Below are 14,108 nucleotides of genomic sequence, written 5' to 3' on the forward strand. Positions count from 1 at the left end.
TGGAAGTGGAGGCAACAGCTGTATCAAAAAGCTTGCTCCAATTCGGTCACCTCCAGACACTGCAAGCAGGGCGTGGCTCAGAATCCCAATACTTGCAGCAAACGCGGCGAGGGACGTCGACATTTGCTCACGAGGCCCTGATAAAAGGACAGGCTCGGTCTTCGCAAATCAGAAGATAATGGCAGTGGTGGGATTTGAACCCACGCCTCCAGAGAGACTGGAGCCTAAATCCAGCGCCTTAGACCGCTCGGCCACACTACCCCACAGGGCAAAACCCTCAGGAGGGAAGAATTCCTCACTTCTGTTAGCGAGATGGCTAGAGAAGACAGGCGACATGACTGTCATTCACCCATTGGTTTTGAGGGCAAAGCCATCTCTTCTTGCACTGCTGGTCATAATGTCAGCGGTGAGATTCGAACCCACGCCCCCGAAGAGACTGGAGCCTTAATCCAGCGCCTTAGACCGCTCGGCCACGCTACCCTGTGTTTTGACGGGAATGAGGAGGCGCAAATCTCGTAGTGAGACCGGAGGCCTTCGGGACTCAGTAAAGAGGACTTTAAGTAAAGAGAGAGCACTGCGTTGGCCGGGAATCGAACCCGGGTCAACTGCTTGGAAGGCAGCTATGCTAACCACTATACCACCAACGCCACACTGATGGGGAAAAGCCTTTGCAACAAGGCTAAGCCAAAGTAGGCCTATCAGTCAGGCCCTTTGCAGTCCCGACATATTTTTTAGCCTTGTGAAGCAGGCAGTTCAACAGACTGGCATAGCCTTTGCTAGCTCGGCACAAGAGTAGCAACTTTCAAACCGCAAGGCGTCTCTGGAAGTGGAGGCAACAGCTGTATCAAAAAGCTTGCTCCAATTCGGTCACCTCCAGACACTGCAAGCAGGGCGTGGCTCAGAATCCCAATACTTGCAGCAAACGCGGCGAGGGACGTCGACATTTGCTCACGAGGCCCTGATAAAAGGACAGGCTCGGTCTTCGCAAATCAGAAGATAATGGCAGTGGTGGGATTTGAACCCACGCCTCCAGAGAGACTTGAGCCTAAATCCAGCGCCTTAGACCGATCGGCCACACTACCCCTCAGGGCAAAACCCTCAGGAGGGAAGAATTCCTCACTTCTGTTAGCGAGATGGCTAGAGAAGACAGGGGACATGACTGTCATTCACCCATTGGTTTTGAGGGCAAAGCCATCTCTTCTTGCACTGCTGGTCATAATGGCAGCAGTGGGATTCGAACCCACGCCCCCGAAGAGACTGGAGCCTTAATCCAGCGCCTTAGACCGCTCGGCCACGCTACCCTGTGTTTTGACGGGAATGAGGAGGCGCAAATCTCGTAGTGAGACCGGAGGCCTTCGGGACTCAGTAAAGAGGACTTTAAGTAAAGAGAGAGCACTGCGTTGGCCGGGAATCGAACCCGGGTCAACTGCTTGGAAGGCAGCTATGCTAACCACTATACCACCAACGCCACACTGATGGGGAAAAGCCTTTGCAACAAGGCTAAGCCAAAGTAGGCCTATCAGTCAGGCCCTTTGCAGTCCCGACATATTTTTTAGCCTTGTGAAGCAGGCAGTTCAACAGACTGACATAGCCTTTGCTAGCTCGGCACAAGAGTAGCAACTTTCAAACCGCAAGGCGTCTCTGGAAGTGGAGGCAACAGCTGTATCAAAAAGCTTGCTCCAATTCGGTCACCTCCAGACACTGCAAGCAGGGCGTGGCTCAGAATCCCAATACTTGCAGCAAACGCGGCGAGGGACGTCGACATTTGCTCACGAGGCCCTGATAAAAGGACAGGCTCGGTCTTCGCAAATCAGAAGATAATGGCAGTGGTGGGATTTGAACCCACGCCTCCAGAGAGACTTGAGCCTAAATCCAGCGCCTTAGACCGATCGGCCACACTACCCCTCAGGGCAAAACCCTCAGGAGGGAAGAATTCCTCACTTCTGTTAGCGAGATGGCTAGAGAAGACAGGGGACATGACTGTCATTCACCCATTGGTTTTGAGGGCAAAGCGATCTCTTCTTGCACTGCTGGTCATAATGGCAGCGGTGGGATTCGAACCCACGCCCCCGAAGAGACTGGAGCCTTAATCCAGCGCCTTAGACCGCTCGGCCACGACACCCTGTGTTTTGACGGGAATGAGGAGGCGCAAATCTCGTAGTGAGACCGGAGGCCTTCGGGACTCAGTAGAGAGGACTTTAAGTAAAGAGAGAGCACTGCGTTGGCCGGGAATCGAACCCGGGTCAACTGCTTGGAAGGCTGCTATGCTAACCACTATACCACCAACGCCACACTGATGGGGGAAAGCCTTTGCAACAAGGCTAAGCCAAAGTAGGCCTATCAGTCAGGCCCTTTGCAGTCCCGACATATTTTTTAGCCTTGTGAAGCAGGCAGTTCAACAGACTGGCATAGCCTTTGCTAGCTCGGCAGCTCGGTAGCAACTTTCAAACCGCAAGGCGTCTCTGGAAGTGGAGGCAACAGCTGTATCAAAAAGCTTGCTCCAATTCGGTCACCTCCAGACACTGCAAGCAGGGCGTGGCTCAGAATCCCAAGACTTGCAGCAAACGCGGAGAGGGACGTCGACATTTGCTCACGAGGCCCTGATAAAAGGACAGGCTCGGTCTTAGCTAATCAGAAGATAATGGCAGTGGTGGGATTTGAACCCACGCCTCCAGAGAGACTGGAGCCTAAATCCAGCGCCTTAGACCGCTCGGCCACACTACCCCACAGGGCAAAACCCTCAGGAGGGAAGAATTCCTCACTTCTGTTAGCGAGATGGCTAGAGAAGACAGGCGACATGACTGTCATTCACCCATTGGTTTTGAGGGCAAAGCCATCTCTTCTTGCACTGCTGGTCATAATGGCAGCGGTGGGATTCGAACCCACGCCCCCGAAGAGACTGGAGCCTTAATCCAGCGCCTTAGACCGCTCGGCCACGACACCCTGTGTTTTGACGGGAATGAGGAGGCGCAAATCTCGTAGTGAGACCGGAGGCCTTCGGGACTCAGTAAAGAGGACTTTAAGTAAAGAGAGAGCACTGCGTTGGCCGGGAATCGAACCCGGGTCAACTGCTTGGAAGGCAGCTATGCTAACCACTATACCACCAACGCCACACTGATGGGGAAAAGCCTTTGCAACAAGGCTAAGCCAAAGTAGGCCTATCAGTCAGGCCCTTTGCAGTCCCGACATATTTTTTAGCCTTGTGAAGCAGGCAGTTCAACAGACTGGCATAGCCTTTGCTAGCTCGGCACAAGAGTAGCAACTTTCAAACCGCAAGGCGTCTCTGGAAGTGGAGGCAACAGCTGTATCAAAAAGCTTGCTCCAATTCGGTCACCTCCAGACACTGCAAGCAGGGCGTGGCTCAGAATCCCAAGACTTGCAGCAAACGCGAAGAGGGACGTCGACATTTGCTCACGAGGCCCTGATAAAAGGACAGGCTCGGTCTTAGCTAATCAGAAGATAATGGCAGTGGTGGGATTTGAACCCACGCCTCCAGAGAGACTGGAGCCTAATTCCAGCGCCTTAGACCGCTCGGCCACACTACCCCTCAGGGCAAAACCCTCAGGAGGGAAGAATTCCTCACTTCTGTTAGCGAGATGGCTAGAGAAGACAGGCGACATGACTGTCATTCACCCATTGGTTTTGAGGGCAAAGCCATCTCTTCTTGCACTGCTGGTCATAATGGCAGCGGTGGGATTCGAACCCACGCCCCCGAAGAGACTGGAGCCTTAATCCAGCGCCTTAGACCGCTCGGCCACGCCACCCTGTGTTTTGACGGGAATGAGGAGGCGCAAATCTCGTAGTGAGACCGGAGGCCTTCGGGACTCAGTAAAGAGGACTTTAAGTAAAGAGAGAGCACTGCGTTGGCCGGGAATCGAACCCGGGTCAACTGCTTGGAAGGCAGCTATGCTAACCACTATACCACCAACGCCACACTGATGGGGAAAAGCCTTTGCAACAAGGCTAAGCCAAAGTAGACCTATCAGTCAGGCCCTTTGCAGTCCCGACATATTTTTTAGCCTTGTGAAGCAGGCAGTTCAACAGACTGGCATAGCCTTTGCTAGCTCGGCACAAGAGTAGCAACTTTCAAACCGCAAGGCGTCTCTGGAAGTGGAGGCAACAGCTGTATCAAAAAGCTTGCTCCAATTCGGTCACCTCCAGACACTGCAAGCAGGGCGTGGCTCAGAATCCCAAGACTTGCAGCAAACGCGGAGAGGGACGTCGACATTTGCTCACGAGGCCCTGATAAAAGGACAGGCTCGGTCTTAGCTAATCAGAAGATAATGGCAGTGGTGGGATTTGAACCCACGCCTCCAGAGAGACTGGAGCCTAAATCCAGCGCCTTAGACCGCTCGGCCACACTACCCCACAGGGCAAAACCCTCAGGAGGGAAGAATTCCTCACTTCTGTTAGCGAGATGGCTAGAGAAGACAGGCGACATGACTGTCATTCACCCATTGGTTTTGAGGGCAAAGCCATCTCTTCTTGCACTGCTGGTCATAATGGCAGCGGTGGGATTCGAACCCACGCCCCCGAAGAGACTGGAGCCTTAATCCAGCGCCTTAGACCGCTCGGCCACGCTACCCTGTGTTTTGACGGGAATGAGGAGGCGCAAATCTCGTAGTGAGACCGGAGGCCTTCGGGACTCAGTAGAGAGGACTTTAAGTAAAGAGAGAGCACTGCGTTGGCCGGGAATCGAACCCGGGTCAACTGCTTGGAAGGCAGCTATGCTAACCACTATACCACCAACGCCACACTGATGGGGGAAAGCCTTTGCAACAAGGCTAAGCCAAAGTAGGCCTATCAGTCAGGCCCTTTGCAGTCCCGACATATTTTTTAGCCTTGTGAAGCAGGCAGTTCAACAGACTGGCATAGCCTTTGCTAGCTCGGCACAAGAGTAGCAACTTTCAAACCGCAAGGCGTCTCTGGAAGTGGAGGCAACAGCTGTATCAAAAAGCTTGCTCCAATTCGGTCACCTCCAGACACTGCAAGCAGGGCGTGGCTCAGAATCCCAAGACTTGCAGCAAACGCGGAGAGGGACGTCGACATTTGCTCACGAGGCCCTGATAAAAGGACAGGCTCGGTCTTAGCTAATCAGAAGATAATGGCAGAGGTGGGATTTGAACCCACGCCTCCAGAGAGACTGGAGCCTAAATCCAGCGCCTTAGACCGCTCGGCCACACTACCCCACAGGGCAAAACCCTCAGGAGGGAAGAATTCCTCACTTCTGTTAGTGAGATGGCTAGAGAAGACAGGCGACATGACTGTCATTCACCCATTGGTTTTGAGGGCAAAGCCATCTCTTCTTGCACTGCTGGTCATAATGGCAGCGGTGGGATTCGACCCCACGCCCCCGAAGAGACTGGAGCCTTAATCTAGCGCCTTAGACCGCTCGGCCACGCTACCCTGTGTTTTGACGGGAATGAGGAGGCGCAAATCTCGTAGTGAGACCGGAGGCCTTCGGGACTCAGTAGAGAGGACTTTAAGTAAAGAGAGAGCACTGCGTTGGCCGGGAATCGAACCCGGGTCAACTGCTTGGAAGGCAGCTATGCTAACCACTATACCACCAACGCCACACTGATGGGGGAAAGCCTTTGCAACAAGGCTAAGCCAAAGTAGGCCTATCAGTCAGGCCCTTTGCAGTCCCGACATATTTTTTAGCCTTGTGAAGCAGGCAGTTCAACAGACTGGCATAGCCTTTGCTAGCTCGGCACAAGAGTAGCAACTTTCAAACCGCAAGGCGTCTCTGGAAGTGGAGGCAACAGCTGTATCAAAAAGCTTGCTCCAATTCGGTCACCTCCAGACACTGCAAGCAGGGCGTGGCTCAGAATCCCAAGACTTGCAGCAAACGCGGAGAGGGACGTCGACATTTGCTCACGAGGCCCTGATAAAAGGACAGGCTCGGTCTTAGCTAATCAGAAGATAATGGCAGAGGTGGGATTTGAACCCACGCCTCCAGAGAGACTGGAGCCTAAATCCAGCGCCTTAGACCGCTCGGCCACACTACCCCACAGGGCAAAACCCTCAGGAGGGAAGAATTCCTCACTTCTGTTAGCGAGATGGCTAGAGAAGACAGGCGACATGACTGTCATTCACCCATTGGTTTTGAGGGCAAAGCCATCTCTTCTTGCACTGCTGGTCATAATGGCAGCGGTGGGATTCGAACCCACGCCCCCGAAGAGACTGGAGCCTTAATCCAGCGCCTTAGACCGCTCGGCCACGCTACCCTGTGTTTTGACGGGAATGAGGAGGCGCAAATCTCGTAGTGAGACCGGAGGCCTTCGGGACTCAGTAGAGAGGACTTTAAGTAAAGAGAGAGCACTGCGTTGGCCGGGAATCGAACCCGGGTCAACTGCTTGGAAGGCAGCTATGCTAACCACTATACCACCAACGCCACACTGATGGGGGAAAGCCTTTGCAACAAGGCTAAGCCAAAGTAGGCCTATCAGTCAGGCCCTTTGCAGTCCCGACATATTTTTTAGCCTTGTGAAGCAGGCAGTTCAACAGACTGGCATAGCCTTTGCTAGCTCGGCACAAGAGTAGCAACTTTCAAACCGCAAGGCGTCTCTGGAAGTGGAGGCAACAGCTGTATCAAAAAGCTTGCTCCAATTCGGTCACCTCCAGACACTGCAAGCAGGGCGTGGCTCAGAATCCCAAGACTTGCAGCAAACGCGGAGAGGGACGTCGACATTTGCTCACGAGGCCCTGATAAAAGGACAGGCTCGGTCTTAGCTAATCAGAAGATAATGGCAGTGGTGGGATTTGAACCCACGCCTCCAGAGAGACTGGAGCCTAAATCCAGCGCCTTAGACCGCTCGGCCACACTACCCCACAGGGCAAAACCCTCAGGAGGGAAGAATTCCTCACTTCTGTTAGCGAGATGGCTAGAGAAGACAGGCGACATGACTGTCATTCACCCATTGGTTTTGAGGGCAAAGCCATCTCTTCTTGCACTGCTGGTCATAATGGCAGCGGTGGGATTCGAACCCACGCCCCCGAAGAGACTGGAGCCTTAATCCAGCGCCTTAGACCGCTCGGCCACGACACCCTGTGTTTTGACGGGAATGAGGAGGCGCAAATCTCGTAGTGAGACCGGAGGCCTTCGGGACTCAGTAAAGAGGACTTTAAGTAAAGAGAGAGCACTGCGTTGGCCGGGAATCGAACCCGGGTCAACTGCTTGGAAGGCAGCTATGCTAACCACTATACCACCAACGCCACACTGATGGGGAAAAGCCTTTGCAACAAGGCTAAGCCAAAGTAGGCCTATCAGTCAGGCCCTTTGCAGTCCCGACATATTTTTTAGCCTTGTGAAGCAGGCAGTTCAACAGACTGGCATAGCCTTTGCTAGCTCGGCACAAGAGTAGCAACTTTCAAACCGCAAGGCGTCTCTGGAAGTGGAGGCAACAGCTGTATCAAAAAGCTTGCTCCAATTCGGTCACCTCCAGACACTGCAAGCAGGGCGTGGCTCAGAATCCCAAGACTTGCAGCAAACGCGAAGAGGGACGTCGACATTTGCTCACGAGGCCCTGATAAAAGGACAGGCTCGGTCTTAGCTAATCAGAAGATAATGGCAGTGGTGGGATTTGAACCCACGCCTCCAGAGAGACTGGAGCCTAATTCCAGCGCCTTAGACCGCTCGGCCACACTACCCCTCAGGGCAAAACCCTCAGGAGGGAAGAATTCCTCACTTCTGTTAGCGAGATGGCTAGAGAAGACAGGCGACATGACTGTCATTCACCCATTGGTTTTGAGGGCAAAGCCATCTCTTCTTGCACTGCTGGTCATAATGGCAGCGGTGGGATTCGAACCCACGCCCCCGAAGAGACTGGAGCCTTAATCCAGCGCCTTAGACCGCTCGGCCACGCCACCCTGTGTTTTGACGGGAATGAGGAGGCGCAAATCTCGTAGTGAGACCGGAGGCCTTCGGGACTCAGTAAAGAGGACTTTAAGTAAAGAGAGAGCACTGCGTTGGCCGGGAATCGAACCCGGGTCAACTGCTTGGAAGGCAGCTATGCTAACCACTATACCACCAACGCCACACTGATGGGGAAAAGCCTTTGCAACAAGGCTAAGCCAAAGTAGACCTATCAGTCAGGCCCTTTGCAGTCCCGACATATTTTTTAGCCTTGTGAAGCAGGCAGTTCAACAGACTGGCATAGCCTTTGCTAGCTCGGCACAAGAGTAGCAACTTTCAAACCGCAAGGCGTCTCTGGAAGTGGAGGCAACAGCTGTATCAAAAAGCTTGCTCCAATTCGGTCACCTCCAGACACTGCAAGCAGGGCGTGGCTCAGAATCCCAAGACTTGCAGCAAACGCGGAGAGGGACGTCGACATTTGCTCACGAGGCCCTGATAAAAGGACAGGCTCGGTCTTAGCTAATCAGAAGATAATGGCAGTGGTGGGATTTGAACCCACGCCTCCAGAGAGACTGGAGCCTAAATCCAGCGCCTTAGACCGCTCGGCCACACTACCCCACAGGGCAAAACCCTCAGGAGGGAAGAATTCCTCACTTCTGTTAGCGAGATGGCTAGAGAAGACAGGCGACATGACTGTCATTCACCCATTGGTTTTGAGGGCAAAGCCATCTCTTCTTGCACTGCTGGTCATAATGGCAGCGGTGGGATTCGAACCCACGCCCCCGAAGAGACTGGAGCCTTAATCCAGCGCCTTAGACCGCTCGGCCACGACACCCTGTGTTTTGACGGGAATGAGGAGGCGCAAATCTCGTAGTGAGACCGGAGGCCTTCGGGACTCAGTAAAGAGGACTTTAAGTAAAGAGAGAGCACTGCGTTGGCCGGGAATCGAACCCGGGTCAACTGCTTGGAAGGCAGCTATGCTAACCACTATACCACCAACGCCACACTGATGGGGAAAAGCCTTTGCAACAAGGCTAAGCCAAAGTAGGCCTATCAGTCAGGCCCTTTGCAGTCCCGACATATTTTTTAGCCTTGTGAAGCAGGCAGTTCAACAGACTGGCATAGCCTTTGCTAGCTCGGCACAAGAGTAGCAACTTTCAAACCGCAAGGCGTCTCTGGAAGTGGAGGCAACAGCTGTATCAAAAAGCTTGCTCCAATTCGGTCACCTCCAGACACTGCAAGCAGGGCGTGGCTCAGAATCCCAAGACTTGCAGCAAACGCGAAGAGGGACGTCGACATTTGCTCACGAGGCCCTGATAAAAGGACAGGCTCGGTCTTAGCTAATCAGAAGATAATGGCAGTGGTGGGATTTGAACCCACGCCTCCAGAGAGACTGGAGCCTAATTCCAGCGCCTTAGACCGCTCGGCCACACTACCCCTCAGGGCAAAACCCTCAGGAGGGAAGAATTCCTCACTTCTGTTAGCGAGATGGCTAGAGAAGACAGGCGACATGACTGTCATTCACCCATTGGTTTTGAGGGCAAAGCCATCTCTTCTTGCACTGCTGGTCATAATGGCAGCGGTGGGATTCGAACCCACGCCCCCGAAGAGACTGGAGCCTTAATCCAGCGCCTTAGACCGCTCGGCCACGCCACCCTGTGTTTTGACGGGAATGAGGAGGCGCAAATCTCGTAGTGAGACCGGAGGCCTTCGGGACTCAGTAAAGAGGACTTTAAGTAAAGAGAGAGCACTGCGTTGGCCGGGAATCGAACCCGGGTCAACTGCTTGGAAGGCAGCTATGCTAACCACTATACCACCAACGCCACACTGATGGGGAAAAGCCTTTGCAACAAGGCTAAGCCAAAGTAGACCTATCAGTCAGGCCCTTTGCAGTCCCGACATATTTTTTAGCCTTGTGAAGCAGGCAGTTCAACAGACTGGCATAGCCTTTGCTAGCTCGGCACAAGAGTAGCAACTTTCAAACCGCAAGGCGTCTCTGGAAGTGGAGGCAACAGCTGTATCAAAAAGCTTGCTCCAATTCGGTCACCTCCAGACACTGCAAGCAGGGCGTGGCTCAGAATCCCAAGACTTGCAGCAAACGCGGAGAGGGACGTCGACATTTGCTCACGAGGCCCTGATAAAAGGACAGGCTCGGTCTTAGCTAATCAGAAGATAATGGCAGTGGTGGGATTTGAACCCACGCCTCCAGAGAGACTGGAGCCTAATTCCAGCGCCTTAGACCGCTCGGCCACACTACCCCTCAGGGCAAAACCCTCAGGAGGGAAGAATTCCTCACTTCTGTTAGCGAGATGGCTAGAGAAGACAGGCGACATGACTGTCATTCACCCATTGGTTTTGAGGGCAAAGCCATCTCTTCTTGCACTGCTGGTCATAATGGCAGCGGTGGGATTCGAACCCACGCCCCCGAAGAGACTGGAGCCTTAATCCAGCGCCTTAGACCGCTCGGCCACGCCACCCTGTGTTTTGACGGGAATGAGGAGGCGCAAATCTCGTAGTGAGACCGGAGGCCTTCGGGACTCAGTAAAGAGGACTTTAAGTAAAGAGAGAGCACTGCGTTGGCCGGGAATCGAACCCGGGTCAACTGCTTGGAAGGCAGCTATGCTAACCACTATACCACCAACGCCACACTGATGGGGAAAAGCCTTTGCAACAAGGCTAAGCCAAAGTAGACCTATCAGTCAGGCCCTTTGCAGTCCCGACATATTTTTTAGCCTTGTGAAGCAGGCAGTTCAACAGACTGGCATAGCCTTTGCTAGCTCGGCACAAGAGTAGCAACTTTCAAACCGCAAGGCGTCTCTGGAAGTGGAGGCAACAGCTGTATCAAAAAGCTTGCTCCAATTCGGTCACCTCCAGACACTGCAAGCAGGGCGTGGCTCAGAATCCCAAGACTTGCAGCAAACGCGGAGAGGGACGTCGACATTTGCTCACGAGGCCCTGATAAAAGGACAGGCTCGGTCTTAGCTAATCAGAAGATAATGGCAGTGGTGGGATTTGAACCCACGCCTCCAGAGAGACTGGAGCCTAAATCCAGCGCCTTAGACCGCTCGGCCACACTACCCCACAGGGCAAAACCCTCAGGAGGGAAGAATTCCTCACTTCTGTTAGCGAGATGGCTAGAGAAGACAGGCGACATGACTGTCATTCACCCATTGGTTTTGAGGGCAAAGCCATCTCTTCTTGCACTGCTGGTCATAATGGCAGCGGTGGGATTCGAACCCACGCCCCCGAAGAGACTGGAGCCTTAATCCAGCGCCTTAGACCGCTCGGCCACGCTACCCTGTGTTTTGACGGGAATGAGGAGGCGCAAATCTCGTAGTGAGACCGGAGGCCTTCGGGACTAAGTAGAGAGGACTTTAAGTAAAGAGAGAGCACTGCGTTGGCCGGGAATCGAACCCGGGTCAACTGCTTGGAAGGCAGCTATGCTAACCACTATACCACCAATGCCACACTGATGGGGAAAAGCCTTTGCAACAAGGCTAAGCCAAAGTAGGCCTATCAGTCAGGCCCTTTGCAGTCCCGACATATTTTTTAGCCTTGTGAAGCAGGCAGTTCAACAGACTGGCATAGCCTTTGCTAGCTCGGCACAAGAGTAGCAACTTTCAAACCGCAAGGCGTCTCTGGAAGTGGAGGCAACAGCTGTATCAAAAAGCTTGCTCCAATTCGGTCACCTCCAGACACTGCAAGCAGGGCGTGGCTCAGAATCCCAATACTTGCAGCAAACGCGGCGAGGGACGTCGACATTTGCTCACGAGGCCCTGATAAAAGGACAGGCTCGGTCTTGGCAAATCAGAAGATAATGGCAGTGGTGGGATTTGAACCCACGCCTCCAGAGAGACTGGAGCCTAAATCCAGCGCCTTAGACCGCTCGGCCACACTACCCCACAGGGCAAAACCCTCAGGAGGGAAGAATTCCTCACTTCTGTTAGCGAGATGGCTAGAGAAGACAGGCGACATGACTGTCATTCACCCATTGGTTTTGAGGGCAAAGCCATCTCTTCTTGCACTGCTGGTCATAATGTCAGCGGTGAGATTCGAACCCACGCCCCCGAAGAGACTGGAGCCTTAATCCAGCGCCTTAGACCGCTCGGCCACGCTACCCTGTGTTTTGACGGGAATGAGGAGGCGCAAATCTCGTAGTGAGACCGGAGGCCTTCGGGACTCAGTAAAGAGGACTTTAAGTAAAGAGAGAGCACTGCGTTGGCCGGGAATCGAACCCGGGTCAACTGCTTGGAAGGCAGCTATGCTAACCACTATACCACCAACGCCACACTGATGGGGAAAAGCCTTTGCAACAAGGCTAAGCCAAAGTAGGCCTATCAGTCAGGCCCTTTGCAGTCCCGACATATTTTTTAGCCTTGTGAAGCAGGCAGTTCAACAGACTGGCATAGCCTTTGCTAGCTCGGCACAAGAGTAGCAACTTTCAAACCGCAAGGCGTCTCTGGAAGTGGAGGCAACAGCTGTATCAAAAAGCTTGCTCCAATTCGGTCACCTCCAGACACTGCAAGCAGGGCGTGGCTCAGAATCCCAATACTTGCAGCAAACGCGGCGAGGGACGTCGACATTTGCTCACGAGGCCCTGATAAAAGGACAGGCTCGGTCTTCGCAAATCAGAAGATAATGGCAGTGGTGGGATTTGAACCCACGCCTCCAGAGAGACTTGAGCCTAAATCCAGCGCCTTAGACCGATCGGCCACACTACCCCTCAGGGCAAAACCCTCAGGAGGGAAGAATTCCTCACTTCTGTTAGCGAGATGGCTAGAGAAGACAGGGGACATGACTGTCATTCACCCATTGGTTTTGAGGGCAAAGCCATCTCTTCTTGCACTGCTGGTCATAATGGCAGCAGTGGGATTCGAACCCACGCCCCCGAAGAGACTGGAGCCTTAATCCAGCGCCTTAGACCGCTCGGCCACGCTACCCTGTGTTTTGACGGGAATGAGGAGGCGCAAATCTCGTAGTGAGACCGGAGGCCTTCGGGACTCAGTAAAGAGGACTTTAAGTAAAGAGAGAGCACTGCGTTGGCCGGGAATCGAACCCGGGTCAACTGCTTGGAAGGCAGCTATGCTAACCACTATACCACCAACGCCACACTGATGGGGAAAAGCCTTTGCAACAAGGCTAAGCCAAAGTAGGCCTATCAGTCAGGCCCTTTGCAGTCCCGACATATTTTTTAGCCTTGTGAAGCAGGCAGTTCAACAGACTGACATAGCCTTTGCTAGCTCGGCACAAGAGTAGCAACTTTCAAACCGCAAGGCGTCTCTGGAAGTGGAGGCAACAGCTGTATCAAAAAGCTTGCTCCAATTCGGTCACCTCCAGACACTGCAAGCAGGGCGTGGCTCAGAATCCCAATACTTGCAGCAAACGCGGCGAGGGACGTCGACATTTGCTCACGAGGCCCTGATAAAAGGACAGGCTCGGTCTTCGCAAATCAGAAGATAATGGCAGTGGTGGGATTTGAACCCACGCCTCCAGAGAGACTGGAGCCTAAATCCAGCGCCTTAGACTGCTCGGCCACACTACCCCACAGGGCAAAACCCTCAGGAGGGAAGAATTCCTCACTTCTGTTAGCGAGATGGCTAGAGAAGACAGGCGACATGACTGTCATTCACCCATTGGTTTTGAGGGCAAAGCCATCTCTTCTTGCACTGCTGGTCATAATGTCAGCGGTGAGATTCGAACCCACGCCCCCGAAGAGACTGGAGCCTTAATCCAGCGCCTTAGACCGCTCGGCCACGCTACCCTGTGTTATGACGGGAATGAGGAGGCGCAAATCTCGTAGTGAGACCGGAGGCCTTCGGGACTCAGTAAAGAGGACTTTAAGTAAAGAGAGAGCACTGCGTTGGCCGGGAATCGAACCCGGGTCAACTGCTTGGAAGGCAGCTATGCTAACCACTATACCACCAACGCCACACTGATGGGGAAAAGCCTTTGCAACAAGGCTAAGCCAAAGTAGGCCTATCAGTCAGGCCCTTTGCAGTCCCGACATATTTTTTAGCCTTGTGAAGCAGGCAGTTCAACAGACTGGCATAGCCTTTGCTAGCTCGGCACAAGAGTAGCAACTTTCAAACCGCAAGGCGTCTCTGGAAGTGGAGGCAACAGCTGTATCAAAAAGCTTGCTCCAATTCGGTCACCTCCAGACACTGCAAGCAGGGCGTGGCTCAGAATCCCAATACTTGCAGCAAACGCGGCGAGGGACGTCGACATTTGCTCACGAGGCCCTGATAAAAGGACA

At 53.4% G+C, this 14,108-nt stretch overlaps 51 non-coding genes across 51 annotated transcripts; all 51 read right to left on the reverse strand.

Moving 5' to 3' along the window:
• Positions 1-179: 179 nt before the first annotated feature.
• On the reverse strand, positions 180-261 carry trnal-uag (transfer RNA leucine (anticodon UAG)). Its single transcript has one exon. It is a non-coding gene; the product is annotated as a tRNA-Leu (tRNA).
• A 137-nt stretch (positions 262-398) lies between these two features.
• trnal-aag (transfer RNA leucine (anticodon AAG)) lies at positions 399-480 on the reverse strand. The gene has a single exon. It is a non-coding gene; the product is annotated as a tRNA-Leu (tRNA).
• A 95-nt stretch (positions 481-575) lies between these two features.
• On the reverse strand, positions 576-647 carry trnag-ucc (transfer RNA glycine (anticodon UCC)). The gene has a single exon. It is a non-coding gene; the product is annotated as a tRNA-Gly (tRNA).
• A 353-nt stretch (positions 648-1,000) lies between these two features.
• trnal-uag (transfer RNA leucine (anticodon UAG)) lies at positions 1,001-1,082 on the reverse strand. Its single transcript has one exon. It is a non-coding gene; the product is annotated as a tRNA-Leu (tRNA).
• Positions 1,083-1,219: 137 nt separating this feature from the next.
• trnal-aag (transfer RNA leucine (anticodon AAG)) lies at positions 1,220-1,301 on the reverse strand. Its single transcript has one exon. It is a non-coding gene; the product is annotated as a tRNA-Leu (tRNA).
• A 95-nt stretch (positions 1,302-1,396) lies between these two features.
• On the reverse strand, positions 1,397-1,468 carry trnag-ucc (transfer RNA glycine (anticodon UCC)). Its single transcript has one exon. It is a non-coding gene; the product is annotated as a tRNA-Gly (tRNA).
• Positions 1,469-1,821: 353 nt separating this feature from the next.
• Positions 1,822-1,903, reverse strand: trnal-uag (transfer RNA leucine (anticodon UAG)). The gene has a single exon. It is a non-coding gene; the product is annotated as a tRNA-Leu (tRNA).
• A 137-nt stretch (positions 1,904-2,040) lies between these two features.
• Positions 2,041-2,122, reverse strand: trnal-aag (transfer RNA leucine (anticodon AAG)). The gene has a single exon. It is a non-coding gene; the product is annotated as a tRNA-Leu (tRNA).
• A 95-nt stretch (positions 2,123-2,217) lies between these two features.
• On the reverse strand, positions 2,218-2,289 carry trnag-ucc (transfer RNA glycine (anticodon UCC)). Its single transcript has one exon. It is a non-coding gene; the product is annotated as a tRNA-Gly (tRNA).
• Positions 2,290-2,642: 353 nt separating this feature from the next.
• trnal-uag (transfer RNA leucine (anticodon UAG)) lies at positions 2,643-2,724 on the reverse strand. Its single transcript has one exon. It is a non-coding gene; the product is annotated as a tRNA-Leu (tRNA).
• A 137-nt stretch (positions 2,725-2,861) lies between these two features.
• trnal-aag (transfer RNA leucine (anticodon AAG)) lies at positions 2,862-2,943 on the reverse strand. The gene has a single exon. It is a non-coding gene; the product is annotated as a tRNA-Leu (tRNA).
• Positions 2,944-3,038: 95 nt separating this feature from the next.
• trnag-ucc (transfer RNA glycine (anticodon UCC)) lies at positions 3,039-3,110 on the reverse strand. Its single transcript has one exon. It is a non-coding gene; the product is annotated as a tRNA-Gly (tRNA).
• Positions 3,111-3,463: 353 nt separating this feature from the next.
• trnal-uag (transfer RNA leucine (anticodon UAG)) lies at positions 3,464-3,545 on the reverse strand. The gene has a single exon. It is a non-coding gene; the product is annotated as a tRNA-Leu (tRNA).
• Positions 3,546-3,682: 137 nt separating this feature from the next.
• Positions 3,683-3,764, reverse strand: trnal-aag (transfer RNA leucine (anticodon AAG)). The gene has a single exon. It is a non-coding gene; the product is annotated as a tRNA-Leu (tRNA).
• Positions 3,765-3,859: 95 nt separating this feature from the next.
• On the reverse strand, positions 3,860-3,931 carry trnag-ucc (transfer RNA glycine (anticodon UCC)). The gene has a single exon. It is a non-coding gene; the product is annotated as a tRNA-Gly (tRNA).
• Positions 3,932-4,284: 353 nt separating this feature from the next.
• Positions 4,285-4,366, reverse strand: trnal-uag (transfer RNA leucine (anticodon UAG)). The gene has a single exon. It is a non-coding gene; the product is annotated as a tRNA-Leu (tRNA).
• A 137-nt stretch (positions 4,367-4,503) lies between these two features.
• Positions 4,504-4,585, reverse strand: trnal-aag (transfer RNA leucine (anticodon AAG)). The gene has a single exon. It is a non-coding gene; the product is annotated as a tRNA-Leu (tRNA).
• A 95-nt stretch (positions 4,586-4,680) lies between these two features.
• On the reverse strand, positions 4,681-4,752 carry trnag-ucc (transfer RNA glycine (anticodon UCC)). The gene has a single exon. It is a non-coding gene; the product is annotated as a tRNA-Gly (tRNA).
• Positions 4,753-5,105: 353 nt separating this feature from the next.
• Positions 5,106-5,187, reverse strand: trnal-uag (transfer RNA leucine (anticodon UAG)). Its single transcript has one exon. It is a non-coding gene; the product is annotated as a tRNA-Leu (tRNA).
• Positions 5,188-5,324: 137 nt separating this feature from the next.
• Positions 5,325-5,406, reverse strand: trnal-aag (transfer RNA leucine (anticodon AAG)). Its single transcript has one exon. It is a non-coding gene; the product is annotated as a tRNA-Leu (tRNA).
• Positions 5,407-5,501: 95 nt separating this feature from the next.
• trnag-ucc (transfer RNA glycine (anticodon UCC)) lies at positions 5,502-5,573 on the reverse strand. The gene has a single exon. It is a non-coding gene; the product is annotated as a tRNA-Gly (tRNA).
• Positions 5,574-5,926: 353 nt separating this feature from the next.
• Positions 5,927-6,008, reverse strand: trnal-uag (transfer RNA leucine (anticodon UAG)). The gene has a single exon. It is a non-coding gene; the product is annotated as a tRNA-Leu (tRNA).
• Positions 6,009-6,145: 137 nt separating this feature from the next.
• Positions 6,146-6,227, reverse strand: trnal-aag (transfer RNA leucine (anticodon AAG)). Its single transcript has one exon. It is a non-coding gene; the product is annotated as a tRNA-Leu (tRNA).
• A 95-nt stretch (positions 6,228-6,322) lies between these two features.
• Positions 6,323-6,394, reverse strand: trnag-ucc (transfer RNA glycine (anticodon UCC)). The gene has a single exon. It is a non-coding gene; the product is annotated as a tRNA-Gly (tRNA).
• Positions 6,395-6,747: 353 nt separating this feature from the next.
• Positions 6,748-6,829, reverse strand: trnal-uag (transfer RNA leucine (anticodon UAG)). The gene has a single exon. It is a non-coding gene; the product is annotated as a tRNA-Leu (tRNA).
• A 137-nt stretch (positions 6,830-6,966) lies between these two features.
• trnal-aag (transfer RNA leucine (anticodon AAG)) lies at positions 6,967-7,048 on the reverse strand. The gene has a single exon. It is a non-coding gene; the product is annotated as a tRNA-Leu (tRNA).
• A 95-nt stretch (positions 7,049-7,143) lies between these two features.
• trnag-ucc (transfer RNA glycine (anticodon UCC)) lies at positions 7,144-7,215 on the reverse strand. The gene has a single exon. It is a non-coding gene; the product is annotated as a tRNA-Gly (tRNA).
• A 353-nt stretch (positions 7,216-7,568) lies between these two features.
• Positions 7,569-7,650, reverse strand: trnal-uag (transfer RNA leucine (anticodon UAG)). Its single transcript has one exon. It is a non-coding gene; the product is annotated as a tRNA-Leu (tRNA).
• A 137-nt stretch (positions 7,651-7,787) lies between these two features.
• On the reverse strand, positions 7,788-7,869 carry trnal-aag (transfer RNA leucine (anticodon AAG)). Its single transcript has one exon. It is a non-coding gene; the product is annotated as a tRNA-Leu (tRNA).
• Positions 7,870-7,964: 95 nt separating this feature from the next.
• Positions 7,965-8,036, reverse strand: trnag-ucc (transfer RNA glycine (anticodon UCC)). The gene has a single exon. It is a non-coding gene; the product is annotated as a tRNA-Gly (tRNA).
• Positions 8,037-8,389: 353 nt separating this feature from the next.
• trnal-uag (transfer RNA leucine (anticodon UAG)) lies at positions 8,390-8,471 on the reverse strand. The gene has a single exon. It is a non-coding gene; the product is annotated as a tRNA-Leu (tRNA).
• A 137-nt stretch (positions 8,472-8,608) lies between these two features.
• Positions 8,609-8,690, reverse strand: trnal-aag (transfer RNA leucine (anticodon AAG)). Its single transcript has one exon. It is a non-coding gene; the product is annotated as a tRNA-Leu (tRNA).
• Positions 8,691-8,785: 95 nt separating this feature from the next.
• On the reverse strand, positions 8,786-8,857 carry trnag-ucc (transfer RNA glycine (anticodon UCC)). The gene has a single exon. It is a non-coding gene; the product is annotated as a tRNA-Gly (tRNA).
• A 353-nt stretch (positions 8,858-9,210) lies between these two features.
• On the reverse strand, positions 9,211-9,292 carry trnal-uag (transfer RNA leucine (anticodon UAG)). The gene has a single exon. It is a non-coding gene; the product is annotated as a tRNA-Leu (tRNA).
• Positions 9,293-9,429: 137 nt separating this feature from the next.
• Positions 9,430-9,511, reverse strand: trnal-aag (transfer RNA leucine (anticodon AAG)). The gene has a single exon. It is a non-coding gene; the product is annotated as a tRNA-Leu (tRNA).
• Positions 9,512-9,606: 95 nt separating this feature from the next.
• On the reverse strand, positions 9,607-9,678 carry trnag-ucc (transfer RNA glycine (anticodon UCC)). Its single transcript has one exon. It is a non-coding gene; the product is annotated as a tRNA-Gly (tRNA).
• A 353-nt stretch (positions 9,679-10,031) lies between these two features.
• trnal-uag (transfer RNA leucine (anticodon UAG)) lies at positions 10,032-10,113 on the reverse strand. Its single transcript has one exon. It is a non-coding gene; the product is annotated as a tRNA-Leu (tRNA).
• A 137-nt stretch (positions 10,114-10,250) lies between these two features.
• On the reverse strand, positions 10,251-10,332 carry trnal-aag (transfer RNA leucine (anticodon AAG)). Its single transcript has one exon. It is a non-coding gene; the product is annotated as a tRNA-Leu (tRNA).
• A 95-nt stretch (positions 10,333-10,427) lies between these two features.
• trnag-ucc (transfer RNA glycine (anticodon UCC)) lies at positions 10,428-10,499 on the reverse strand. Its single transcript has one exon. It is a non-coding gene; the product is annotated as a tRNA-Gly (tRNA).
• A 353-nt stretch (positions 10,500-10,852) lies between these two features.
• On the reverse strand, positions 10,853-10,934 carry trnal-uag (transfer RNA leucine (anticodon UAG)). The gene has a single exon. It is a non-coding gene; the product is annotated as a tRNA-Leu (tRNA).
• Positions 10,935-11,071: 137 nt separating this feature from the next.
• trnal-aag (transfer RNA leucine (anticodon AAG)) lies at positions 11,072-11,153 on the reverse strand. The gene has a single exon. It is a non-coding gene; the product is annotated as a tRNA-Leu (tRNA).
• Positions 11,154-11,248: 95 nt separating this feature from the next.
• Positions 11,249-11,320, reverse strand: trnag-ucc (transfer RNA glycine (anticodon UCC)). The gene has a single exon. It is a non-coding gene; the product is annotated as a tRNA-Gly (tRNA).
• Positions 11,321-11,673: 353 nt separating this feature from the next.
• Positions 11,674-11,755, reverse strand: trnal-uag (transfer RNA leucine (anticodon UAG)). Its single transcript has one exon. It is a non-coding gene; the product is annotated as a tRNA-Leu (tRNA).
• A 137-nt stretch (positions 11,756-11,892) lies between these two features.
• trnal-aag (transfer RNA leucine (anticodon AAG)) lies at positions 11,893-11,974 on the reverse strand. Its single transcript has one exon. It is a non-coding gene; the product is annotated as a tRNA-Leu (tRNA).
• A 95-nt stretch (positions 11,975-12,069) lies between these two features.
• Positions 12,070-12,141, reverse strand: trnag-ucc (transfer RNA glycine (anticodon UCC)). Its single transcript has one exon. It is a non-coding gene; the product is annotated as a tRNA-Gly (tRNA).
• A 353-nt stretch (positions 12,142-12,494) lies between these two features.
• Positions 12,495-12,576, reverse strand: trnal-uag (transfer RNA leucine (anticodon UAG)). The gene has a single exon. It is a non-coding gene; the product is annotated as a tRNA-Leu (tRNA).
• A 137-nt stretch (positions 12,577-12,713) lies between these two features.
• trnal-aag (transfer RNA leucine (anticodon AAG)) lies at positions 12,714-12,795 on the reverse strand. The gene has a single exon. It is a non-coding gene; the product is annotated as a tRNA-Leu (tRNA).
• Positions 12,796-12,890: 95 nt separating this feature from the next.
• Positions 12,891-12,962, reverse strand: trnag-ucc (transfer RNA glycine (anticodon UCC)). Its single transcript has one exon. It is a non-coding gene; the product is annotated as a tRNA-Gly (tRNA).
• Positions 12,963-13,315: 353 nt separating this feature from the next.
• Positions 13,316-13,397, reverse strand: trnal-uag (transfer RNA leucine (anticodon UAG)). Its single transcript has one exon. It is a non-coding gene; the product is annotated as a tRNA-Leu (tRNA).
• A 137-nt stretch (positions 13,398-13,534) lies between these two features.
• Positions 13,535-13,616, reverse strand: trnal-aag (transfer RNA leucine (anticodon AAG)). Its single transcript has one exon. It is a non-coding gene; the product is annotated as a tRNA-Leu (tRNA).
• A 95-nt stretch (positions 13,617-13,711) lies between these two features.
• On the reverse strand, positions 13,712-13,783 carry trnag-ucc (transfer RNA glycine (anticodon UCC)). The gene has a single exon. It is a non-coding gene; the product is annotated as a tRNA-Gly (tRNA).
• Positions 13,784-14,108: the final 325 nt, after the last annotated feature.

Source organism: Alosa pseudoharengus, unplaced genomic scaffold (genome assembly GCF_046254945.1).
Source record: "Alosa pseudoharengus isolate Yale_2024_CS ecotype anadromous, Long Island Sound unplaced genomic scaffold, YU_APseudo_1.1 YU_APseudo_1.1_scf_11, whole genome shotgun sequence".
Lineage (NCBI taxonomy): Eukaryota > Metazoa > Chordata > Actinopteri > Clupeiformes > Clupeidae > Alosa > Alosa pseudoharengus.